Source organism: Oncorhynchus kisutch, unplaced genomic scaffold, assembly GCF_002021735.2.
Source record: "Oncorhynchus kisutch isolate 150728-3 unplaced genomic scaffold, Okis_V2 scaffold4029, whole genome shotgun sequence".
In the NCBI taxonomy this organism is placed as follows: domain Eukaryota; kingdom Metazoa; phylum Chordata; class Actinopteri; order Salmoniformes; family Salmonidae; genus Oncorhynchus; species Oncorhynchus kisutch.
Window position 1 is genome coordinate 137,520 of NW_022265974.1, and position 24,994 is coordinate 162,513.

At 40.4% G+C, this 24,994-nt stretch overlaps 27 non-coding genes across 27 annotated transcripts; 7 read left to right on the plus strand and 20 right to left on the minus strand.

Moving 5' to 3' along the window:
* The first annotated feature begins 575 nt into the window (after window positions 1-575).
* trnat-agu (transfer RNA threonine (anticodon AGU)) lies at window positions 576-649 on the plus strand. The gene has a single exon. It is a non-coding gene; the product is annotated as a tRNA-Thr (tRNA).
* A 283-nt stretch (window positions 650-932) lies between these two features.
* On the plus strand, window positions 933-1,004 carry trnah-gug (transfer RNA histidin (anticodon GUG)). Its single transcript has one exon. It is a non-coding gene; the product is annotated as a tRNA-His (tRNA).
* Window positions 1,005-1,864: 860 nt separating this feature from the next.
* Window positions 1,865-1,938, plus strand: trnat-agu (transfer RNA threonine (anticodon AGU)). Its single transcript has one exon. It is a non-coding gene; the product is annotated as a tRNA-Thr (tRNA).
* A 285-nt stretch (window positions 1,939-2,223) lies between these two features.
* trnah-gug (transfer RNA histidin (anticodon GUG)) lies at window positions 2,224-2,295 on the plus strand. The gene has a single exon. It is a non-coding gene; the product is annotated as a tRNA-His (tRNA).
* Window positions 2,296-3,155: 860 nt separating this feature from the next.
* On the plus strand, window positions 3,156-3,229 carry trnat-agu (transfer RNA threonine (anticodon AGU)). Its single transcript has one exon. It is a non-coding gene; the product is annotated as a tRNA-Thr (tRNA).
* Window positions 3,230-3,513: 284 nt separating this feature from the next.
* On the plus strand, window positions 3,514-3,585 carry trnah-gug (transfer RNA histidin (anticodon GUG)). Its single transcript has one exon. It is a non-coding gene; the product is annotated as a tRNA-His (tRNA).
* Window positions 3,586-4,802: 1,217 nt separating this feature from the next.
* On the plus strand, window positions 4,803-4,874 carry trnah-gug (transfer RNA histidin (anticodon GUG)). The gene has a single exon. It is a non-coding gene; the product is annotated as a tRNA-His (tRNA).
* A 1,699-nt stretch (window positions 4,875-6,573) lies between these two features.
* trnat-agu (transfer RNA threonine (anticodon AGU)) lies at window positions 6,574-6,647 on the minus strand. Its single transcript has one exon. It is a non-coding gene; the product is annotated as a tRNA-Thr (tRNA).
* Window positions 6,648-7,863: 1,216 nt separating this feature from the next.
* trnat-agu (transfer RNA threonine (anticodon AGU)) lies at window positions 7,864-7,937 on the minus strand. Its single transcript has one exon. It is a non-coding gene; the product is annotated as a tRNA-Thr (tRNA).
* A 1,213-nt stretch (window positions 7,938-9,150) lies between these two features.
* On the minus strand, window positions 9,151-9,224 carry trnat-agu (transfer RNA threonine (anticodon AGU)). The gene has a single exon. It is a non-coding gene; the product is annotated as a tRNA-Thr (tRNA).
* Window positions 9,225-10,436: 1,212 nt separating this feature from the next.
* trnat-agu (transfer RNA threonine (anticodon AGU)) lies at window positions 10,437-10,510 on the minus strand. The gene has a single exon. It is a non-coding gene; the product is annotated as a tRNA-Thr (tRNA).
* A 1,213-nt stretch (window positions 10,511-11,723) lies between these two features.
* On the minus strand, window positions 11,724-11,797 carry trnat-agu (transfer RNA threonine (anticodon AGU)). The gene has a single exon. It is a non-coding gene; the product is annotated as a tRNA-Thr (tRNA).
* Window positions 11,798-13,011: 1,214 nt separating this feature from the next.
* On the minus strand, window positions 13,012-13,085 carry trnat-agu (transfer RNA threonine (anticodon AGU)). The gene has a single exon. It is a non-coding gene; the product is annotated as a tRNA-Thr (tRNA).
* Window positions 13,086-13,945: 860 nt separating this feature from the next.
* trnah-gug (transfer RNA histidin (anticodon GUG)) lies at window positions 13,946-14,017 on the minus strand. Its single transcript has one exon. It is a non-coding gene; the product is annotated as a tRNA-His (tRNA).
* A 284-nt stretch (window positions 14,018-14,301) lies between these two features.
* Window positions 14,302-14,375, minus strand: trnat-agu (transfer RNA threonine (anticodon AGU)). Its single transcript has one exon. It is a non-coding gene; the product is annotated as a tRNA-Thr (tRNA).
* Window positions 14,376-15,235: 860 nt separating this feature from the next.
* Window positions 15,236-15,307, minus strand: trnah-gug (transfer RNA histidin (anticodon GUG)). The gene has a single exon. It is a non-coding gene; the product is annotated as a tRNA-His (tRNA).
* Window positions 15,308-15,591: 284 nt separating this feature from the next.
* trnat-agu (transfer RNA threonine (anticodon AGU)) lies at window positions 15,592-15,665 on the minus strand. Its single transcript has one exon. It is a non-coding gene; the product is annotated as a tRNA-Thr (tRNA).
* A 1,216-nt stretch (window positions 15,666-16,881) lies between these two features.
* trnat-agu (transfer RNA threonine (anticodon AGU)) lies at window positions 16,882-16,955 on the minus strand. Its single transcript has one exon. It is a non-coding gene; the product is annotated as a tRNA-Thr (tRNA).
* An 860-nt stretch (window positions 16,956-17,815) lies between these two features.
* trnah-gug (transfer RNA histidin (anticodon GUG)) lies at window positions 17,816-17,887 on the minus strand. The gene has a single exon. It is a non-coding gene; the product is annotated as a tRNA-His (tRNA).
* Window positions 17,888-18,171: 284 nt separating this feature from the next.
* Window positions 18,172-18,245, minus strand: trnat-agu (transfer RNA threonine (anticodon AGU)). Its single transcript has one exon. It is a non-coding gene; the product is annotated as a tRNA-Thr (tRNA).
* An 860-nt stretch (window positions 18,246-19,105) lies between these two features.
* On the minus strand, window positions 19,106-19,177 carry trnah-gug (transfer RNA histidin (anticodon GUG)). The gene has a single exon. It is a non-coding gene; the product is annotated as a tRNA-His (tRNA).
* A 284-nt stretch (window positions 19,178-19,461) lies between these two features.
* Window positions 19,462-19,535, minus strand: trnat-agu (transfer RNA threonine (anticodon AGU)). Its single transcript has one exon. It is a non-coding gene; the product is annotated as a tRNA-Thr (tRNA).
* Window positions 19,536-20,228: 693 nt separating this feature from the next.
* On the minus strand, window positions 20,229-20,300 carry trnah-gug (transfer RNA histidin (anticodon GUG)). Its single transcript has one exon. It is a non-coding gene; the product is annotated as a tRNA-His (tRNA).
* A 990-nt stretch (window positions 20,301-21,290) lies between these two features.
* Window positions 21,291-21,364, minus strand: trnat-agu (transfer RNA threonine (anticodon AGU)). The gene has a single exon. It is a non-coding gene; the product is annotated as a tRNA-Thr (tRNA).
* Window positions 21,365-22,580: 1,216 nt separating this feature from the next.
* trnat-agu (transfer RNA threonine (anticodon AGU)) lies at window positions 22,581-22,654 on the minus strand. Its single transcript has one exon. It is a non-coding gene; the product is annotated as a tRNA-Thr (tRNA).
* Window positions 22,655-23,516: 862 nt separating this feature from the next.
* On the minus strand, window positions 23,517-23,588 carry trnah-gug (transfer RNA histidin (anticodon GUG)). Its single transcript has one exon. It is a non-coding gene; the product is annotated as a tRNA-His (tRNA).
* Window positions 23,589-23,872: 284 nt separating this feature from the next.
* Window positions 23,873-23,946, minus strand: trnat-agu (transfer RNA threonine (anticodon AGU)). Its single transcript has one exon. It is a non-coding gene; the product is annotated as a tRNA-Thr (tRNA).
* Between the last annotated feature and the right edge of the window lie 1,048 nt (window positions 23,947-24,994).

The window sequence follows — 24,994 nt, forward strand, 5'->3', positions numbered from 1 at the left end:
CCTCGAATGACCATAATTAAGAAGAAATAGTATGTGATTACAATTGATTACTGATATCTCGCTACCCACCTCTCACCAGTGTTGCCAACTTAGCGACTTTGTCGCTATATTTAGTGAATATTCAGAAAAAAGACAAGAATCGACAGAAGAAAGTTCAATTTTAGTTCTAAACATACTTAGGATGTTTTTTACTCACTTTTTGTCTCTCCCGCGACGTTATTCCTCTCTCCTACAGCGTCAATCACAATTACATCCACTTGGCCAATTATGAAAATTATGTGATGATGTCATTTAGCGACTTCTAGCTACTTTTAGGACCACCAATAGCTACTTTCCTTCCTGAGGATTTGGCAACACTGCCTCTGACCTGCTCAGGCCCACTTTGCGTCCCAAAACGTAGCTTAAGAAACCCTGTTGCTAGAGAATTGAAGGTGTCTGTATCGTTTCCAATATTAGTAAAATACATCTCTTTTGTGATGTGATTTTGCTAGACAGAGATGTGGGTTAAATGAATGAGATTGGTTTGATTCAAATAGGTGTGGGTGTTCACATCTGCAACATATATGACTTTTATGGGTGCTGTGGCTTAGTTGGTTAAAGTGCCTGTCTAGTAAACAGGAGATCCTGAGTTCAAATCTCAGCAGTACCTTTTTATTGTTCACATTGGTGGAGAAGGTCAGAGGGGAGGGCACTCAGGTTTTCTCACCAATGGGTTTAGAGAATTAGAGATGACGTGAGGAGGATGCAATTGAGATATTCCAATGTCACGGAAAAAGGGCACTTTTCGAATGAGAAAAAACCTGCCGACTGTGTAAAGCTCACTGTTTCTTCAGTTGATTCATTATCGAGACCAAAATGAAAAGAGTTTAGCCAGCTTGTGCACATCACTTTCACAGCCTATGTAGGCTTTACAAAGCCAGCTCTTGAAGCCAGCCGTGATCGTATAGTGGTTAGTACTCTGCGTTGTGGTCGCAGCAACCCCGGTTCGAATCCGGGTCACGGCACTGCAATGTAATTTTAGAAGGGTTGTTTTTTGAACGAGTTAAGACTTACTATGCTGTTTCAGACGTTTTTACCATTTTTAAGCTCGAGAGCCAAATGAGAAATGCAGTGTCCTCGAACGACCAACATTATGAAGAAATAGTGCATGATTCTGAATGTTTACTCATATCTCGCGACCCACCTATGACATGTTAATAACCGCTTTGGGTCCCAAATCATAGTTTAAGAATCCATGTCAGAGGTTCTTGAGTTTATTCATCTCGAGACCCAAATGAAAAATGTACTGTCCTCGAATGACCATAATTAAGAAGAAATAGTATGTGATTACAATTGATTACTGATATCTCGCTACCCACCTCTCACCAGTGTTGCCAACTTAGCGACTTTGTCGCTATATTTAGTGAATATTCAGAAAAAAGACAAGAATCGACAGAAGAAAGTTCAATTTTAGTTCTAAACATACTTAGGATGTTTTTTACTCACTTTTTGTCTCTCCCGCGACGTTATTCCTCTCTCCTACAGCGTCAATCACAATTACATCCACTTGGCCAATTATGAAAATTATGTGATGATGTCATTTAGCGACTTCTAGCTACTTTTAGGACCACCAATAGCTACTTTCCTTCCTGAGGATTTGGCAACACTGCCTCTGACCTGCTCAGGCCCACTTTGCGTCCCAAAACGTAGCTTAAGAAACCCTGTTGCTAGAGAATTGAAGGTGTCTGTATCGTTTCCAATATTAGTAAAATACATCTCTTTTGTGATGTGATTTTGCTAGACAGAGATGTGGGTTAAATGAATGAGATTGGTTTGATTCAAATAGGTGTGGGTGTTCACATCTGCAACATATATGACTTTTATGGGTGCTGTGGCTTAGTTGGTTAAAGTGCCTGTCTAGTAAACAGGAGATCCTGAGTTCAAATCTCAGCAGTACCTTTTTATTGTTCACATTGGTGGAGAAGGTCAGAGGGGAGGGCACTCAGGTTTTCTCACCAATGGGTTTAGAGAATTAGAGATGACGTGAGGAGGATGCAATTGAGATATTCCAATGTCACGGAAAAAGGGCACTTTTCGAATGAGAAAAAACCTGCCGACTGTGTAAAGCTCCACTGTTTCTTCAGTTGATTCATTATCGAGACCAAAATGAAAAGAGTTTAGCCAGCTTGTGCACATCACTTTCACAGCCTATGTAGGCTTTACAAAGCCAGCTCTTGACAGCCAGCCGTGATCGTATAGTGGTTAGTACTCTGCGTTGTGGTCGCAGCAACCCCGGTTCGAATCCGGGTCACGGCACTGCAATGTAATTTTAGAAGGGTTGTTTTTTGAACGAGTTAAGACTTACTATGCTGTTTCAGACGTTTTTACCATTTTTAAGCTCGAGAGCCAAATGAGAAATGCAGTGTCCTCGAACGACCAACATTATGAAGAAATAGTGCATGATTCTGAATGTTTACTCATATCTCGCGACCCACCTATGACATGTTAATAACCGCTTTGGGTCCCAAATCATAGTTTAAGAATCCATGTCAGAGGTTCTTGAGTTTATTCATCTCGAGACCCAAATGAAAAATGTACTGTCCTCGAATGACCATAATTAAGAAGAAATAGTATGTGATTACAATTGATTACTGATATCTCGCTACCCACCTCTCACCAGTGTTGCCAACTTAGCGACTTTGTCGCTATATTTAGTGAATATTCAGAAAAAAGACAAGAATCGACAGAAGAAAGTTCAATTTTAGTTCTAAACATACTTAGGGTGTTTTTTACTCACTTTTTGTCTCTCCCGCGACGTTATTCCTCTCTCCTACAGCGTCAATCACAATTACATCCACTTGGCCAATTATGAAAATTATGTGATGATGTCATTTAGCGACTTCTAGCTACTTTTAGGACCACCAATAGCTACTTTCCTTCCTGAGGATTTGGCAACACTGCCTCTGACCTGCTCAGGCCCACTTTGCGTCCCAAAACGTAGCTTAAGAAACCCTGTTGCTAGAGAATTGAAGGTGTCTGTATCGCTTCCAATATTAGTAAAATACATCTCTTTTGTGATGTGATTTTGCTAGACAGAGATGTGGGTTAAATGAATGAGATTGGTTTGATTCAAATAGGTGTGGGTGTTCACATCTGCAACATATATGACTTTTATGGGTGCTGTGGCTTAGTTGGTTAAAGTGCCTGTCTAGTAAACAGGAGATCCTGAGTTCAAATCTCAGCAGTACCTTTTTATTGTTCACATTGGCGGAGAAGGTCAGAGGGGAGGGCACTCAGGTTTTCTCACCAATGGGTTTAGAGAATTAGAGATGACGTGAGGAGGATGCAATTGAGATATTCCAATGTCACGGAAAAAGGGCACTTTTCGAATGAGAAAAAACCTGCCGACTGTGTAAAGCTCCACTGTTTCTTCAGTTGATTCATTATCGAGACCAAAATGAAAAGAGTTTAGCCAGCTTGTGCACATAGCTTTCACAGCCTATGTAGGCTTTACAAAGCCAGCTCTTGAAGCCAGCCGTGATCGTATAGTGGTTAGTACTCTGCGTTGTGGTCGCAGCAACCCCGGTTCGAATCCGGGTCACGGCACTGCAATGTAATTTTAGAAGGGTTGTTTTTTGAACGAGTTAAGACTTACTATGCTGTTTCAGACGTTTTTACCATTTTTAAGCTCGAGAGCCAAATGAGAAATGCAGTGTCCTCGAACGACCAACATTATGAAGAAATAGTGCATGATTCTGAATGTTTACTCATATCTCGCGACCCACCTATGACATGTTAATAACCCCTTTGGGTCCCAAATCATAGTTTAAGAATCCATGTCAGAGGTTCTTGAGTTTATTCATCTCGAGACCCAAATGAAAAATGTACTGTCCTCGAATGACCATAATTAAGAAGAAATAGTATGTGATTACAATTGATTACTGATATCTCGCTACCCACCTCTCACCAGTGTTGCCAACTTAGCGACTTTGTCGCTATATTTAGTGAATATTCAGAAAAAAGACAAGAATCGACAGAAGAAAGTTCAATTTTAGTTCTAAACATACTTAGGATGTTTTTTACTCACTTTTTGTCTCTCCGCGACGTTATTCCTCTCTCCTACAGCGTCAATCACAATTACATCCACTTGGCCAATTATGAAAATTATGTGATGATGTCATTTAGCGACTTCTAGCTACTTTTAGGACCACCAATAGCTACTTTCCTTCCTGAGGATTTGGCAACACTGCCTCTGACCTGCTCAGGCCCACTTTGCGTCCCAAAACGTAGCTTAAGAAACCCTGTTGCTAGAGAATTGAAGGTGTCTGTATCGCTTCCAATATTAGTAAAATACATCTCTTTTGTGATGTGATTTTGCTAGACAGAGATGTGGGTTAAATGAATGAGATTGGTTTGATTCAAATAGGTGTGGGTGTTCACATCTGCAACATATATGACTTTTATGGGTGCTGTGGCTTAGTTGCTTAAAGTGCCTGTCTAGTAAACAGGAGATCCTGAGTTCAAATCTCAGCAGTACCTTTTTATTGTTCACATTGGTGGAGAAGGTCAGAGGGGAGGGCATTCAGGTTTTCTCACCAATGGGTTTAGAGAATTAGAGATGACGTGAGGAGGATGCAATTGAGATATTCCAATGTCACGGAAAAAGGGCACTTTTCGAATGAGAAAAAACCTACCGACTGTGTAAAGCTCCACTGTTTCTTCAGTTGATTCATTATCGAGACCAAAATGAAAAGAGTATAGCCAGCTTGTGCACATCACTTTCACAGCCTATGTAGGCTTTACAAAGCCAGCTCTTACAGCCAGCCGTGATCGTATAGTGGTTAGTACTCTGCGTTGTGGTCGCAGCAACCCCGCTTCGAATCCGGGTCACGGCACTGCAATGTAATTTTAGAAGGGTTGTTTTTTGAACGAGTTAAGACTTACTATGCTGTTTCAGACGTTTTTACCATTTTTAAGCTCGAGAGCCAAATGAGTCAGGTTCTCATGCGAACCATTGGAAAAAGAAAGAGGCCGGTCACAATCATACAGTTCATTTTATACATTGAAATGACGCAGGTAGATTCTAGTAGTCCTGGCTTTCTGATGGGTTGTTTGTAGATGATAGACAGTCTCCTCCAGCCTGGTGTCAGTATCCCATTGGTTCTCGACGGAGTTCTTTGTCTTCGGAGCTCATCCAGAAGGGGAGGGGCTGCGTGTGTGTGTGAGTGTGTGTGTGTGTTCCTGTCTTGGCCAGTCTGTGTGTCTTTTCAGTGAGTGCGTGTGCGAGAGATTCTGTATGGCCCTTCCATGTTTTACTGTGAAAATACGTTGCTATGTGTTGTCACAGTTATAGCAATGCAATAGCAGTAAGCTGGTCATTTGCATAGGAAAATAGCACTTATTTACAACACCCACACCTATTTGAATCAAACCAATCTCATTCATTTAACCCACATCTCTGTGAGGCAAAATCACATCACAAAAGAGATGTATTTTACTAATATTGGAAACGATACAGACACCTTCAATTCTCTAGCAACAGGGTTTCTTAAGCTACGTTTTGGGACGCAAAGTGGGCCTGAGCAGGTCAGAGGCAGTGTTGCCAAATCCTCAGGAAGGAAAGTAGCTATCGGTGGTCCTAAATGTAGCCAGAAGTCGCTAAATGACATCATCACATAATTTTCATAATTGGCCAAGTGGATGTAATTGTGATTGACGCTGTAGGAGAGAGGAATAATGTCGCGGGAGAGACAAAAAGTGAGTAAAAAACACCCTAAGTATGTTTAGAACTAAAATTGAACTTTCTTCTGTCGATTCGTGTCTTTTTTCTGAATATTCACTAAATATAGCGACAAAGTCGCTAAGTTGGCAACACTGGTGAGAGGTGGGTAGCGAGATATCAGTAATCAATTGTAATCACATACTATTTCTTCTTAATTATGGTCATTCGAGGACAGTACATTTTTCATTTGGGTCTCGAGATGAATAAACTCAAGAACCTCTGACATGGATTCTTAAACTATGATTTGGGACCCAATGCGGTTATTAACATGTCATAGGTGGGTCGCGAGATATGAGTAAACATTCAGAATCATGCACTATTTCTTCATAATGTTGGTCATTCGAGGACACTGCATTTCTCATTTGGCTCTCGAGCTTAAAAATGGTAAAAACGTCTGAAACAGCATAGTAAGTCTTAACTCGTTCAAAAAACAACCCTTCTAAAATTACATTGTAGTGCCGTGACCCAGATTCGAACCAGCGTTGCTGCGACCATAACGCAGAGTACTAACCACTATACGATCACGGCTGGCTTCAAGAGCTGGCTTTGTAAAGCCTACATAGGCTGTGAAAGTGATGTGCACAAGCTGGCTAAACTCTTTTCATTTTGGTCTCGATAATGAATCAACTGAAGAAACAGTGGAGCTTTACACAGTCGGTAGGTTTTTTCTCATTCGAAAAGTGCCCTTTTTCCGTGACATTGGAATATCTCAATTGCATCCTCCTCACGTCATCTCTAATTCTCTAAACCCATTGGTGAGAAAACCTGATTGCCCTCCCCTCTGACCTTCTCCACCAATGTGAACAATAAAAAGGTACTGCTGAGATTTGAACTCAGGATCTCCTGTTTACTAGACAGGCACTTTAACCAACTAAGCCACAGCACCCATAAATGTCATATATGTTGCAGATGTGAACACCCACACCTATTTGAATCAAACCAATCTCATTCATTTAACCCACATCTCTGTCTAGCAAAATCACATCACAAAAGAGATGTATTTTACTAATATTGGAAGCGATACAGACACCTTCAATTCTCTAGCAACAGGGTTTCTTAAGCTACGTTTTGAGACGCAAAGTGGGCCTGAGCAGGTCAGAGGCAGTGTTGCCAAATCCTCAGGAAGGAAAGTAGCTATTGGTGGTCCTAAAAGTAGCTAGAAGTCGCTAAATGACGTCATCACATCATTTTCATAATTGGCCAAGTGGATGTAATTGTGATTGACGCTGTAGGAGAGAGGAATAACGTCGCGGGAGAGACAAAAAGTGAGTAAAAAACACCCTAAGTATGTTTAGAACTAAAATTGAACTTTCTTCTGTCGATTCTTGTCTTTTTTCTGAATATTCACTAAATATAGCGACAAAGTCGCTAAGTTGGCAACACTGGTGAGAGGTGGGTAGCGAGATATCAGTAATCAATTGTAATCACATACTATTTCTTCTTAATTATGGTCATTCGAGGACAGTACATTTTTCATTTGGGTCTCGAGATGAATAAACTCAAGAACCTCTGACATGGATTCTTAAACTTTGATTTGGGACCCAAAGGGGTTATTAACATGTCATAGGTGGGTCGCAAGATATGAGTAAACATTCAGAATCATGCACTATTTCTTCATAATGTTGGTCGTTCGAGGACACTGCATTTCTCATTTGGCTCTCGAGCTTAAAAATGGTAAAAACGTCTGAAACAGCATAGTAAGTCTTAACTCGTTCAAAAAACAACCCTTCTAAAATTACATTGCAGTGCCGTGACCCAGATTCGAACCAGGGTTGCTGCGACCACAACGCAGAGTACTAACCACTATACGATCACAGCTGGCTTCAAGAGATGGCTTTGTAAAGCCTACATAGGCTGTGAAAGTGATGTGCACAAGCTGGCTAAACTCTTTTCATTTTGGTCTCGATAATGAATCAACTGAAGAAACAGTGGAGCTTTACACAGTCGGTAGGTTTTTTCTCATTCGAAAAGTGCCCTTTTTCCGTGACATTGGAATATCTCAATTGCATCCTCCTCACGTCATCTCTAATTCTCTAAACCCATTGGTGAGAAAACCTGATTGCCCTCCCCTCTGACCTTCTCCACCAATGTGAACAATAAAAAGGTACTGCTGAGATTTGAACTCAGGATCTCCTGTTTACTAGACAGGCACTTTAACCAACTAAGCCACAGCACCCATAAATGTCATATATGTTGCAGATGTGAACACCCACACCTATTTGAATCAAACCAATCTCATTCATTTAACCCACATCTCTGTCTAGCAAAATCACATCACAAAAGAGATGTATTTTACTAATATTGGAAGCGATACAGACACCTTCAATTCTCTAGCAACAGGGTTTCTTAAGCTACGTTTTGGGATGCAAAGTGGGCCTGAGCAGGTCAGAGGCAGTGTTGCCAAATCCTCAGGAAGGAAAGTAGCTATTGGTGGTCCTAAAAGTAGCTAGAAGTCGCTAAATGACGTCATCACATAATTTTCATAATTGGCCAAGTGGATGTAATTGTGATTGACGCTGTAGGAGAGAGGAATAACGTCGCGGGAGAGACAAAAAGTGAGTAAAAAACACCCTAAGTATGTTTAGAACTAAAATTGAACTTTCTGTCGATTCTTGTCTTTTTTCTGAATATTCACTAAATATAGCGACAAAGTCGCTAAGTTGGCAACACTGGTGAGAGGTGGGTAGCGAGATATCAGTAATCAATTGTAATCACATACTATTTCTTCTTAATTATGGTCATTCGAGGACAGTACATTTTTCATTTGGGTCTCGAGATGAATAAACTCAAGAACCTCTGACATGGATTCTTAAACTATGATTTGGGACCCAAAGGGGTTATTAACATGTCATAGGTGGGTCGCAAGATATGAGTAAACATTCAGAATCATGCACTATTTCTTCATAATGTTGGTCGTTCGAGGACACTGCATTTCTCATTTGGCTCTCGAGCTTAAAAATGGTAAAAACGTCTGAAACAGCATAGTAAGTCTTAACTCGTTCAAAAAACAACCCTTCTAAAATTACATTGCAGTGCCGTGACCCAGATTCGAACCAGGGTTGCTGCGACCACAACGCAGAGTACTAACCACTATACGATCACAGCTGGCTTCAAGAGATGGCTTTGTAAAGCCTACATAGGCTGTGAAAGTGATGTGCACAAGCTGGCTAAACTCTTTTCATTTTGGTCTCGATAATGAATCAACTGAAGAAACAGTGGAGCTTTACACAGTCGGCAGGTTTTTTCTCATTCGAAAAGTGCCCTTTTTCCGTGACATTGGAATATCTCAATTGCATCCTCCTCACGTCATCTCTAATTCTCTAAACCCATTGGTGAGAAAACCTGATTGCCCTCCCCTCTGACCTTCTCCACCAATGTGAACAATAAAAAGGTACTGCTGAGATTTGAACTCAGGATCTCCTGTTTACTAGACAGGCACTTTAACCAACTAAGCCACAGCACCCATAAATGTCATATATGTTGCAGATGTGAACACCCACACCTATTTGAATCAAACCAATCTCATTCATTTAACCCACATCTCTGTCTAGCAAAATCACATCACAAAAGAGATGTATTTTACTAATATTGGAAGCGATACAGACACCTTCAATTCTCTAGCAACAGGGTTTCTTAAGCTACGTTTTGGGATGCAAAGTGGGCCTGAGCAGGTCAGAGGCAGTGTTGCCAAATCCTCAGGAAGGAAAGTAGCTATTGGTGGTCCTAAAAGTAGCTAGAAGTCGCTAAATGACGTCATCACATAATTTTCATAATTGGCCAAGTGGATGTAATTGTGATTGACGCTGTAGGAGAGAGGAATAACGTCGCGGGAGAGACAAAAAGTGAGTAAAAAACACCCTAAGTATGTTTAGAACTAAAATTGAACTTCTGTCGATTCTTGTCTTTTTTCTGAATATTCACTAAATATAGCGACAAAGTCGCTAAGTTGGCAACACTGGTGAGAGGTGGGTAGCGAGATATCAGTAATCAATTGTAATCACATACTATTTCTTCTTAATTATGGTCATTCGAGGACAGTACATTTTTCATTTGGGTCTCGAGATGAATAAACTCAAGAACCTCTGACATGGATTCTTAAACTTTGATTTGGGACCCAAAGGGGTTATTAACATGTCATAGGTGGGTCGCGAGATATGAGTAAACATTCAGAATCATGCACTATTTCTTCATAATGTTGGTCGTTCGAGGACACTGCATTTCTCATTTGGCTCTCGAGCTTAAAAATGGTAAAAACGTCTGAAACAGCATAGTAAGTCTTAACTCGTTCAAAAAACAACCCTTCTAAAATTACATTGCAGTGCCGTGACCCAGATTCGAACCAGGGTTGCTGCGACCACAACGCAGAGTACTAACCACTATACGATCACAGCTGGCTTCAAGAGATGGCTTTGTAAAGCCTACATAGGCTGTGAAAGTGATGTGCACAAGCTGGCTAAACTCTTTTCATTTTGGTCTCGATAATGAATCAACTGAAGAAACAGTGGAGCTTTACACAGTCGGTAGGTTTTTTCTCATTCGAAAAGTGCCCTTTTTCCGTGACATTGGAATATCTCAATTGCATCCTCCTCACGTCATCTCTAATTCTCTAAACCCATTGGTGAGAAAACCTGATTGCCCTCCCCTCTGACCTTCTCCACCAATGTGAACAATAAAAAGGTACTGCTGAGATTTGAACTCAGGATCTCCTGTTTACTAGACAGGCACTTTAACCAACTAAGCCACAGCACCCATAAATGTCATATATGTTGCAGATGTGAACACCCACACCTATTTGAATCAAACCAATCTCATTCATTTAACCCACATCTCTGTCTAGCAAAATCACATCACAAAAGAGATGTATTTTACTAATATTGGAAGCGATACAGACACCTTCAATTCTCTAGCAACAGGGTTTCTTAAGCTACGTTTTGGGATGCAAAGTGGGCCTGAGCAGGTCAGAGGCAGTGTTGCCAAATCCTCAGGAAGGAAAGTAGCTATTGGTGGTCCTAAAAGTAGCTAGAAGTCGCTAAATGACGTCATCACATAATTTTCATAATTGGCCAAGTGGATGTAATTGTGATTGACGCTGTAGGAGAGAGGAATAACGTCGCGGGAGAGACAAAAAGTGAGTAAAAAACACCCTAAGTATGTTTAGAACTAAAATTGAACTTTCTGTCGATTCTTGTCTTTTTTCTGAATATTCACTAAATATAGCGACAAAGTCGCTAAGTTGGCAACACTGGTGAGAGGTGGGTAGCGAGATATCAGTAATCAATTGTAATCACATACTATTTCTTCTTAATTATGGTCATTCGAGGACAGTACATTTTTCATTTGGGTCTCGAGATGAATAAACTCAAGAACCTCTGACATGGATTCTTAAACTATGATTTGGGACCCAAAGGGGTTATTAACATGTCATAGGTGGGTCGCGAGATATGAGTAAACATTCAGAATCATGCACTATTTCTTCATAATGTTGGTCGTTCGAGGACACTGCATTTCTCATTTGGCTCTCGAGCTTAAAAATGGTAAAAACGTCTGAAACAGCATAGTAAGTCTTAACTCGTTCAAAAAACAACCCTTCTAAAATTACATTGCAGTGCCGTGACCCAGATTCGAACCAGGGTTGCTGCGACCACAACGCAGAGTACTAACCACTATACGATCACAGCTGGCTTCAAGAGATGGCTTTGTAAAGCCTACATAGGCTGTGAAAGTGATGTGCACAAGCTGGCTAAACTCTTTTCATTTTGGTCTCGATAATGAATCAACTGAAGAAACAGTGGAGCTTTACACAGTCGGTAGGTTTTTTCTCATTCGAAAAGTGCCCTTTTTCCGTGACATTGGAATATCTCAATTGCATCCTCCTCACGTCATCTCTAATTCTCTAAACCCATTGGTGAGAAAACCTGATTGCCCTCCCCTCTGACCTTCTCCACCAATGTGAACAATAAAAAGGTACTGCTGAGATTTGAACTCAGGATCTCCTGTTTACTAGACAGGCACTTTAACCAACTAAGCCACAGCACCCATAAATGTCATATATGTTGCAGATGTGAACACCCACACCTATTTGAATCAAACCAATCTCATTCATTTAACCCACATCTCTGTCTAGCAAAATCACATCACAAAAGAGATGTATTTTACTAATATTGGAAGCGATACAGACACCTTCAATTCTCTAGCAACAGGGTTTCTTAAGCTACGTTTTGGGATGCAAAGTGGGCCTGAGCAGGTCAGAGGCAGTGTTGCCAAATCCTCAGGAAGGAAAGTAGCTATTGGTGGTCCTAAAAGTAGCTAGAAGTCGCTAAATGACGTCATCACATAATTTTCATAATTGGCCAAGTGGATGTAATTGTGATTGACGCTGTAGGAGAGAGGAATAACGTCGCGGGAGAGACAAAAAGTGAGTAAAAAACACCCTAAGTATGTTTAGAACTAAAATTGAACTTTCTGTCGATTCTTGTCTTTTTTCTGAATATTCACTAAATATAGCGACAAAGTCGCTAAGTTGGCAACACTGGTGAGAGGTGGGTAGCGAGATATCAGTAATCAATTGTAATCACATACTATTTCTTCTTAATTATGGTCATTCGAGGACAGTACATTTTTCATTTGGGTCTCGAGATGAATAAACTCAAGAACCTCTGACATGGATTCTTAAACTATGATTTGGGACCCAAATGCGGTTATTAACATGTCATAGGTGGGTCGCGAGATATGAGTAAACATTCAGAATCATGCACTATTTCTTCATAATGTTGGTCGTTCGAGGACACTGCATTTCTCATTTGGCTCTCGAGCTTAAAAATGGTAAAAACGTCTGAAACAGCATAGTAAGTCTTAACTCGTTCAAAAAACAACCCTTCTAAAATTACATTGCAGTGCCGTGACCCAGATTCGAACCAGGGTTGCTGCGACCACAACGCAGAGTACTAACCACTATACGATCACAGCTGGCTTCAAGAGATGGCTTTGTAAAGCCTACATAGGCTGTGAAAGTGATGTGCACAAGCTGGCTAAACTCTTTTCATTTTGGTCTCGATAATGAATCAACTGAAGAAACAGTGGAGCTTTACACAGTCGGTAGGTTTTTTCTCATTCGAAAAGTGCCCTTTTTCCGTGACATTGGAATATCTCAATTGCATCCTCCTCACGTCATCTCTAATTCTCTAAACCCATTGGTGAGAAAACCTGATTGCCCTCCCCTCTGACCTTCTCCACCAATGTGAACAATAAAAAGGTACTGCTGAGATTTGAACTCAGGATCTCCTGTTTACTAGACAGGCACTTTAACCAACTAAGCCACAGCACCCATAAATGTCATATATGTTGCAGATGTGAACACCCACACCTATTTGAATCAAACCAATCTCATTCATTTAACCCACATCTCTGTCTAGCAAAATCACATCACAAAAGAGATGTATTTTACTAATATTGGAAGCGATACAGACACCTTCAATTCTCTAGCAACAGGGTTTCTTAAGCTACGTTTTGGGATGCAAAGTGGGCCTGAGCAGGTCAGAGGCAGTGTTGCCAAATCCTCAGGAAGGAAAGTAGCTATTGGTGGTCCTAAAAGTAGCTAGAAGTCGCTAAATGACGTCATCACATAATTTTCATAATTGGCCAAGTGGATGTAATTGTGATTGACGCTGTAGGAGAGAGGAATAACGTCGCGGGAGAGACAAAAAGTGAGTAAAAAACACCCTAAGTATGTTTAGAACTAAAATTGAACTTTCTTCTGTCGATTCTTGTCTTTTTTCTGAATATTCACTAAATATAGCGACAAAGTCGCTAAGTTGGCAACACTGGTGAGAGGTGGGTAGCGAGATATCAGTAATCAATTGTAATCACATACTATTTCTTCTTAATTATGGTCATTCGAGGACAGTACATTTTTCATTTGGGTCTCGAGATGAATAAACTCAAGAACCTCTGACATGGATTCTTAAACTATGATTTGGGACCCAATGCGGTTATTAACATGTCATAGGTGGGTCGCGAGATATGAGTAAACATTCAGAATCATGCACTATTTCTTCATAATGTTGGTCGTTCGAGGACACTGCATTTCTCATTTGGCTCTCGAGCTTAAAAATGGTAAAAACGTCTGAAACAGCATAGTAAGTCTTAACTCGTTCAAAAAACAACCCTTCTAAAATTACATTGCAGTGCCGTGACCCGGATTCGAACCAGGGTTGCTGCGACCACAACGCAGAGTACTAACCACTATACGATCACGGCTGGCTTCAAGAGATGGCTTTGTAAAGCCTACATAGGCTGTGAAAGTGATGTGCACAAGCTGGCTAAACTCTTTTCATTTTGGTCTCGATAATGAATCAACTGAAGAAACAGTGGAGCTTTACACAGTCGGTAGGTTTTTTCTTATTCGAAAAGTGCCCTTTTTCCGTGACATTGGAATATCTCAATTGCATCCTCCTCACGTCATCTCTAATTCTCTAAACCCATTGGTGAGAAAACCTGATTGCCCTCCCCTCTGACCTTCTCCACCAATGTGAACAATAAAAAGGTACTGCTGAGATTTGAACTCAGGATCTCCTGTTTACTAGACAGGCACTTTAACCAACTAAGCCACAGCACCCATAAATGTCATATATGTTGCAGATGTGAACACCCACACCTATTTGAATCAAACCAATCTCATTCATTTAACCCACATCTCTGTCTAGCAAAATCACATCACAAAAGAGATGTATTTTACTAATATTGGAAGCGATACAGACACCTTCAATTCTCTAGCAACAGGGTTTCTTAAGCTACGTTTTGGGATGCAAAGTGGGCCTGAGCAGGTCAGAGGCAGTGTTGCCAAATCCTCAGGAAGGAAAGTAGCTATTGGTGGTCCTAAAAGTAGCTAGAAGTCGCTAAATGACGTCATCACATAATTTTCATAATTGGCCAAGTGGATGTAATTGTGATTGACGCTGTAGGAGAGAGGAATAACGTCGCGGGAGAGACAAAAAGTGAGTAAAAAACACCCTAAGTATGTTTAGAACTAAAATTGAACTTTCTTCTGTCGATTCTTGTCTTTTTTCTGAATATTCACTAAATATAGCGACAAAGTCGCTAAGTTGGCAACACTGGTGAGAGGTGGGTAGCGAGATATCAGTAATCAATTGTAATCACATACTATTTCTTCTTAATTATGGTCATTCGAGGACAGTACATTTTTCATTTGGGTCTCGAGATGAATAAACTCAAGAACCTCTGACATGGATTCTTAAACTATGATTTGGGACCCAATGCGGTTATTAACATGTCATAGGTGGGTCGCGAGATATGAGTAAACATTCAGAATCATGCACTATTTCTTCATAATGTTGGTCGTTCGAGGACACTGCATTTCTCATTTGGCTCTCGAGCTTAAAAATGGTAAAAACGTCTGAAACAGCATAGTAAGTCTTAACTCGTTCAAAAAACAACCCTTCTAAAATTACATTGCAGTGCCGTGACCCGGATTCGAACCAGGGTTGCTGCGACCACAACGCAGAGTACTAACCACTATACGATCACGGCTGGCTTCAAGAGATGGCTTTGTAAAGCCTACATAGGCTGTGAAAGTGATGTGCACAAGCTGGCTAAACTCTTTTCATTTTGGTCTCGATAATGAATCAACTGAAGAAACAGTGGAGCTTTACACAGTCGGTAGGTTTTTTCTCATTCGAAAAGTGCCCTTTTTCCGTGACATTGGAATATCTCAATTGCATCCTCCTCACGTCATCTCTAATTCTCTAAACCCATTGGTGAGAAAACCTGATTGCCCTCCCCTCTGACCTTCTCCACCAATGTGAACAATAAAAAGGTACTGCTGAGATTTGAACTCAGGATCTCCTGTTTACTAGACAGGCACTTTAACCAACTAAGCCACAGCACCCATAAATGTCATATATGTTGCAGATGTGAACACCCACACCTATTTGAATCAAACCAATCTCATTCATTTAACCCACATCTCTGTCTAGCAAAATCACATCACAAAAGAGATGTATTTTACTAATATTGGAAGCGATACAGACACCTTCAATTCTCTAGCAACAGGGTTTCTTAAGCTACGTTTTGGGATGCAAAGTGGGCCTGAGCAGGTCAGAGGCAGTGTTGCCAAATCCTCAGGAAGGAAAGTAGCTATTGGTGGTCCTAAAAGTAGCTAGAAGTCGCTAAATGACGTCATCACATAATTTTCATAATTGGCCAAGTGGATGTAATTGTGATTGACGCTGTAGGAGAGAGGAATAACGTCGCGGGAGAGACAAAAAGTGAGTAAAAAACACCCTAAGTATGTTTAGAACTAAAATTGAACTTTCTTCTGTCGATTCTTGTCTTTTTTCTGAATATTCACTAAATATAGCGACAAAGTCGCTAAGTTGGCAACACTGGTGAGAGGTGGGTAGCGAGATATCAGTAATCAATTGTAATCACATACTATTTCTTCTTAATTATGGTCATTCGAGGACAGTACATTTTTCATTTGGGTCTCGAGATGAATAAACTCAAGAACCTCTGACATGGATTCTTAAACTATGATTTGGGACCCAATGCGGTTATTAACATGTCATAGGTGGGTCGCGAGATATGAGTAAACATTCAGAATCATGCACTATTTCTTCATAATGTTGGTCGTTCGAGGACACTGCATTTCTCATTTGGCTCTCGAGCTTAAAAATGGTAAAAACGTCTGAAACAGCATAGTAAGTCTTAACTCGTTCAAAAAACAACCCTTCTAAAATTACATTGCAGTGCCGTGACCCAGATTCGAACCAGGGTTGCTGCGACCACAACGCAGAGTACTAACCACTATACGATCACAGCTGGCTTCAAGAGATGGCTTTGTAAAGCCTACATAGGCTGTGAAAGTGATGTGCACAAGCTGGCTAAACTCTTTTCATTTTGGTCTCGATAATGAATCAACTGAAGAAACAGTGGAGCTTTACACAGTCGGTAGGTTTTTTCTCATTCGAAAAGTGCCCTTTTTCCGTGACATTGGAATATCTCAATTGCATCCTCCTCACGTCATCTCTAATTCTCTAAACCCATTGGTGAGAAAACCTGATTGCCCTCCCCTCTGACCTTCTCCACCAATGTGAACAATAAAAAGGTACTGCTGAGATTTGAACTCAGGATCTCCTGTTTACTAGACAGGCACTTTAACCAACTAAGCCACAGAACCCATAAATGTCATATATGTTGCAGATGTGAACACCCACACCTATTTGAATCAAACCAATCTCATTCATTTAACCCACATCTCTGTCTAGCAAAATCACATCACAAAAGAGATGTATTTTACTAATATTGGAAGCGATACAGACACCTTCAATTCTCTAGCAACAGGGTTTCTTAAGCTACGTTTTGGGATGCAAAGTGGGCCTGAGCAGGTCAGAGGCAGTGTTGCCAAATCCTCAGGAAGGAAAGTAGCTATTGGTGGTCCTAAAAGTAGCTAGAAGTCGCTAAATGACGTCATCACATAATTTTCATAATTGGCCAAGTGGATGTAATTGTGATTGACGCTGTAGGAGAGAGGAATAACGTCGCGGGAGAGACAAAAAGTGAGTAAAAAACACCCTAAGTATGTTTAGAACTAAAATTGAACTTTCTTCTGTCGATTCTTGTCTTTTTTCTGAATATTCACTAAATATAGCAACAAAGTCGCTAAGTTGGCAACACTGGTGAGAGGTGGGTAGCGAGATATCAGTAATCAATTGTAATCACATACTATTTCTTCTTAATTATGGTCATTCGAGGACAGTACATTTTTCATTTGGGTCTCGAGATGAATAAACTCAAGAACCTCTGACATGGATTCTTAAACTATGATTTGGGACCCAATGCGGTTATTAACATGTCATAGGTGGGTCGCGAGATATGAGTAAACATTCAGAATCATGCACTATTTCTTCATAATGTTGGTCGTTCGAGGACACTGCATTTCTCATTTGGCTCTCGAGCTTAAAAATGGTAAAAACGTCTGAAACAGCATAGTAAGTCTTAACTCGTTCAAAAAACAACCCTTCTAAAATTACATTGCAGTGCCGTGACCCGGATTCGAACCAGGGTTGCTGCGACCACAACGCAGAGTACTAACCACTATACGATCACGGCTGGCTTCAAGAGATGGCTTTGTAAAGCCTACATAGGCTGTGAAAGTGATGTGCACAAGCTGGCTAAACTCTTTTCATTTTGGTCTCGATAATGAATCAACTGAAGAAACAGTGGAGCTTTACACAGTCGGTAGGTTTTTTCTTATTCGAAAAGTGCCCTTTTTCCGTGACATTGGAATATCTCAATTGCATCCTCCTCACGTCATCTCTAATTCTCTAAACCCATTGGTGAGAAAACCTGATTGCCCTCCCCTCTGACCTTCTCCACCAATGTGAACAATAAAAAGGTACTGCTGAGATTTGAACTCAGGATCTCCTGTTTACTAGACAGGCACTTTAACCAACTAAGCCACAGCACCCATAAATGTCATATATGTTGCAGATGTGAACACCCACACCTATTTGAATCAAACCAATCTCATTCATTTAACCCACATCTCTGTCTAGCAAAATCACATCACAAAAGAGATGTATTTTACTAATATTGGAAGCGATACAGACACCTTCAATTCTCTAGCAACAGGGTTTCTTAAGCTACGTTTTGGGATGCAAAGTGGGCCTGAGCAGGTCAGAGGCAGTGTTGCCAAATCCTCAGGAAGGAAAGTAGCTATTGGTGGTCCTAAAAGTAGCTAGAAGTCGCTAAATGACGTCATCACATAATTTTCATAATTGGCCAAGTGGATGTAATTGTGATTGACGCTGTAGGAGAGAGGAATAACGTCGCGGGAGAGACAAAAAGTGAGTAAAAAACACCCTAAGTATGTTTAGAACTAAAATTGAACTTTCTTCTGTCGATTCTTGTCTTTTTTCTGAATATTCACTAAATATAGCGACAAAGTCGCTAAGTTGGCAACACTGGTGAGAGGTGGGTAGCGAGATATCAGTAATCAATTGTAATCACATACTATTTCTTCTTAATTATGGTCATTCGAGGACAGTACATTTTTCATTTGGGTCTCGAGATGAATAAACTCAAGAACCTCTGACATGGATTCTTAAACTATGATTTGGGACCCAATGCGGTTATTAACATGTCATAGGTGGGTCGCGAGATATGAGTAAACATTCAGAATCATGCACTATTTCTTCATAATGTTGGTCGTTCGAGGACACTGCATTTCTCATTTGGCTCTCGAGCTTAAAAATGGTAAAAACGTCTGAAACAGCATAGTAAGTCTTAACTCGTTCAAAAAACAACCCTTCTAAAATTACATTGCAGTGCCGTGACCCGGATTCGAACCAGGGTTGCTGCGACCACAACGCAGAGTACTAACCACTATACGATCACGGCTGGCTTCAAGAGATGGCTTTGTAAAGCCTACATAGGCTGTGAAAGTGATGTGCACAAGCTGGCTAAACTCTTTTAATTTTGGTCTCGATAATGAATCAACTGAAGAAACAGTGGAGCTTTACACAGTCGGTAGGTTTTTTCTTATTCGAAAAGTGCCCTTTTTCCGTGACATTGGAATATCTCAATTGCATCCTCCTCACGTCATCTCTAATTCTCTAAACCCATTGGTGAGAAAACCTGATTGCCCTCCCCTCTGACCTTCTCCACCAATGTGAACAATAAAAAGGTACTGCTGAGATTTGAACTCAGGATCTCCTGTTTACTAGACAGGCACTTTAACCAACTAAGCCACAGCACCAATAAATGTCATATATGTTGCAGATGTGAACACCCACACCTATTTGAATCAAACCAATCTCATTCATTTAACCCACATCTCTGTCTAGCAAAATCACATCACAAAAGAGATGTATTTTACTAATATTGGAAGCGATACAGACACCTTCAATTCTCTAGCAACAGGGTTTCTTAAGCTACGTTTTGGGATGCAAAGTGGGCCTGAGCAGGTCAGAGGCAGTGTTGCCAAATCCTCAGGAAGGAAAGTAGCTATTGGTGGTCCTAAAAGTAGCTAGAAGTCGCTAAATGACGTCATCACATAATTTTCATAATTGGCCAAGTGGATGTAATTGTGATTGACGCTGTAGGAGAGAGGAATTACGTCGCGGGAGAGACAAAAAGTGAGTAAAATTGAACTTTCTTCTGTCGATTCTTGTCTTTTTTCTGAATATTCACTAAATATAGCGACAAAGTCGCTAAGTTGGCAACACTGGTGAGAGGTGGGTAGCGAGATATCAGTAATCAATTGTAATCACATACTATTTCTTCTTAATTATGGTCATTCGAGGACAGTACTATTTCTTCATAATGTTGGTCGTTCGAGGACACTGCATTTCTCATTTGGCTCTCGAGCTTAAAAATGGTAAAAACGTCTGAAACAGCATAGTAAGTCTTAACTCGTTCAAAAAACAACCCTTCTAAAATTACATTGCAGTGCCGTGACCCGGATTCGAACAGGGGTTGCTGCGACCACAACGCAGAGTACTAACCACTATACGATCACGGCTGGCTTCAAGAGCTGACTTTGTAAAGCCTACATAGGCTGTGAAAGCTATGTGCACAAGCTGGCTAAACTCTTTTCATTTTGGTCTCGATAATGTGGATGTAATTGTGATTGACGCTGTAGGAGAGAGGAATAACGTCGCGGGAGAGACAAAAAGTGAGTAAAAAACACCCTAAGTATGTTTAGAACTAAAATTGAACTTTCTTCTGTCGATTCTTGTCTTTTTTCTGAATATTCACTAAATATAGCGACAAAGTCGCAAAGTTGGCAACACTGGTGAGAGGTGGGTAGCGAGATATCAGTAATCAATTGTAATCACATACTATTTCTTCTTAATTATGGTCATTCGAGGACAGTACATTTTTCATTTGGGTCTCGAGATGAATATACTCAAGAACCTCTGACATGGATTCTTAAACTATGATTTGGGACCCAAAGCAGTTATTAACATGTCATAGGTGGGTCGCGAGATATGAGTAAACATTCAGAATCATACACTATTTCTTCATAATGTTAGTCGTTCGAGGACACTGCACTTCTCATTTGACTCTCGAGCTTAAAAATGGTAAAAACGTCTGAAACAGCATAGTAAAAGTCTTAACTCTTTCAAAAAACAACCCTTCTAAAATTACATTGCAGTGCCGTGACACGGATTCGAACCGGTTGCTGCGACCACAACGCAGAGTACTAACCACTATACGATCAAGGCTGGCTTTAAGAGCTGGCTTTGTAAAGCCTACATAGGCTGTGAAAGTGATGTGCACAAGCTGGCTAAACTCTTTTCATTTTGGTCTCGATAATGAATCAACTGAAGAAACAGTGGAGCTTTACACAGTCGGTAGGTTTTATCTCATTCGAAAAGTGCCCTTTTTCCGTGACATTGGAATATCTCAATTGCATCCTCCTCACGTCATCTCTACTTCTCTAAACCCATTGGTGAGAAAACCTGATTGCCCTCCCCTCTGACCTTCTCCACCAATGTGAACAATAAAATGGTACTGCTGAGATTTGAACTCAGGATCTCCTGTTTACTAGACAGGCACTTTAACCAACTAAGCCACAGCACCCATAAAAGTCATATATGTTGCAGATGTGAAGACCCACACCTATTTGAATCAAACCAATCTCATTCATTTAACCCACATCTCTGTCTAGCAAAATCACATCACAAAAGAGATGTATTTTACTAATATTGGAAGCGATACAGACACCTTCAATTCTCTAGCAACAGGGTTTCTTAAGCTACGTTTTGAGACGCAAAGTGGGCCTGAGCAGGTCAGAGGCAGTGTTGCCAAATCCTCAGGAAGGAAAGTAGCTATTGGTGGTCCTAATAGTAGCTAGAAGTCGCTAAATGACGTCATCACATAATTTTCATAATTGGCCAAGTGGATGTAATTGTGATTGACGCTGTAGGAGAGAGGAATAACGTTGCGGGAGAGACAAAAAGTGAGTAAAAAACACCCTTAGTATGTTTAGAACTAAAATTGAACTTTCTTCTGTCAATTCTTGTCTTTTTTCTGAATATTCACTAGATATAGCGACAAAGTCGCTAAGTTGGCAACACTGGTGAGAGGTGGGTAGCGAGATATCAGTAATCAATTTTAATCACATACTATTTCTTCTTAATTATGGTCATTCGAGGACAGTACATTTTTCATTTGGGTCTCGAGATGAATAAACTCAAGAACCTCTGACATGGATTCTTAAACTATGATTTGGGACCCAAAGCAGTTATTAACATGTCATAGGTGGGTCGCGAGATATGAGTAAACATTCAGAATCATACACTATTTCTTCATAATGTTAGTCGTTCGAGGACACTGCACTTCTCATTTGACTCTCGAGCTTAAAAATGGTAAAAACGTCTGAAACAGCATAGTAAAAGTCTTAACTCTTTCAAAAAACAACCCTTCTAAAATTACATTGCAGTGCCGTGACACGGATTCGAACCGGTTGCTGCGACCACAACGCAGAGTACTAACCACTATACGATCAAGGCTGGCTTTAAGAGCTGGCTTTGTAAAGCCTACATAGGCTGTGAAAGTGATGTGCACAAGCTGGCTAAACTCTTTTCATTTTGGTCTCGATAATGAATCAACTGAAGAAACAGTGGAGCTTTACACAGTCGGTAGGTTTTATCTCATTCGAAAAGTGCCCTTTTTCCGTGACATTGGAATATCTCAATTGCATCCTCCTCACGTCATCTCTACTTCTCTAAACCCATTGGTGAGAAAACCTGATTGCCCTCCCCTCTGACCTTCTCCACCAATGTGAACAATAAAATGGTACTGCTGAGATTTGAACTCAGGATCTCCTGTTTACTAGACAGGCACTTTAACCAACTAAGCCACAGCACCCATAAAAGTCATATATGTTGCAGATGTGAAGACCCACACCTATTTGAATCAAACCAATCTCATTCATTTAACCCACATCTCTGTCTAGCAAAATCACATCACAAAAGAGATGTATTTTACTAATATTGGAAGCGATACAGACACCTTCAATTCTCTAGCAACAGGGTTTCTTAAGCTACGTTTTGAGACGCAAAGTGGGCCTGAGCAGGTCAGAGGCAGTGTTGCCAAATCCTCAGGAAGGAAAGTAGCTATTGGTGGTCCTAATAGTAGCTAGAAGTCGCTAAATGACGTCATCACATAATTTTCATAATTGGCCAAGTGGATGTAATTGTGATTGACGCTGTAGGAGAGAGGAATAACGTTGCGGGAGAGACAAAAAGTGAGTAAAAAACACCCTTAGTATGTTTAGAACTAAAATTGAACTTTCTTCTGTCAATTCTTGTCTTTTTTCTGAATATTCACTAGATATAGCGACAAAGTCGCTAAGTTGGCAACACTGGTGAGAGGTGGGTAGCGAGATATCAGTAATCAATTTTAATCACATACTATTTCTTCTTAATTATGGTCATTCGAGGACAGTACATTTTTCATTTGGGTCTCGAGATGAATAAACTCAAGAACCTCTGACATGGATTCTTAAACTATGATTTGGGACCCAAAGCAGTTATTAACATGTCATAGGTGGGTCGCGAGATATGAGTAAACATTCAGAATCATACACTATTTCTTCATAATGTTAGTCGTTCGAGGACACTGCACTTCTCATTTGACTCTCGAGCTTAAAAATTGTAAAAACGTCTGAAACAGCATAGTAAAAGTCTTAACTCGTTCAAAAAACAACCCTTCTAAAATTACATTGCAGTGCCGTGACCCGGATTCGAACCAGGGTTGCTGCGACCACAACGCAGAGTACTAACCACTATACGATCACGGCTGGCTGTAAGAGCAGGCTTTGTAAAGCCTACATAGGCTGTGAAAGTGATGTGCACAAGCTGGCTAAACTCTTTTCATTTTGGTCTCGATAATGAATCAACTGAAGAAACAGTGGAGCTTTACACAGTCGGTAGGTTTTTTCTCATTCGAAAAGTGCCCTTTTTCCGTGACATTGGAATATCTCAATTGCATCCTCCTCACGTCATCTCTACTTCTCTAAACCCATTGGTGAGAAAACCTGATTGCCCTCCCCTCCGACCTTCTCCACCAATGTGAACAATAAAAAGGTACTGCTGAGATTTGAACTCAGGATCTCCAGTTTACTAGACAGGCACTTTAACCAACTAAGCCACAGCACCCATAAAAGTCATATATGTTGCAGATGTGAAGACCCACACCTATTTGAATCAAACCAATCTCATTCATTTAACCCACATCTCTGTCTAGCAAAATCACATCACAAAAGAGATGTATTTTACTAATATTGGAAGCGATACAGACACCTTCAATTCTCTAGCAACAGGGTTTCTTAAGCTACGTTTTGAGACGCAAAGTGGGCCTGAGCAGGTCAGAGGCAGTGTTGCCAAATCCTCAGGAAGGAAAGTAGCTATTGGTGGTCCTAATAGTAGCTAGAAGTCGCTAAATGACGTCATCACATAATTTTCATAATTGGCCAAGTGGATGTAATTGTGATTGACGCTGTAGGAGAGAGGAATAACGTTGCGGGAGAGACAAAAAGTGAGTAAAAAACACCCTTAGTATGTTTAGAACTAAAATTGAACTTTCTTCTGTCGATTCTTGTCTTTTTTCTGAATATTCACTAAATATAGCGACAAAGTCGCAAAGTTGGCAACACTGGTGAGAGGTGGGTAGCGAGATATCAGTAATCAATTGTAATCACATACTATTTCTTCTTAATTATGGTCATTCGAGGACAGTACATTTTTCATTTGGGTCTCGAGATGGATTCTTAAACTATGATTTGGGACCCAAAGGGGTTATTAACATGTCATAGGTGGGTCGCGAGATATGAGTAAACATTCAGAATCATGGACTATTTCTTCATAATGTTGGTCATTCGAGGACACGGCATTTCTCATTTGGCTCTCGGGCTTAAAAATGGTAAAAACGTCTGAAACAGCATTGTAAGTGTTAATGATTGGTGTCTTATATATTGGAGAGTTGAGACCAAATCATCGACGCTGGACAGAGTGGATTTCAGTTGTAACAAAAGACAGTTTTAATGAGTCAAAGATATCTTGTCCTGCAGTTTTACGTGCACGGATCTAGTTCATATAACTCGGCAAGGAGTCAGGTGAAAAAGAGGCCTTATACAAAGGTTACATTCATTTTTATACATAGAATAAAGTAGGTGGAGTCTTGTCGTTTTGGTCTTCTTACTGGTCA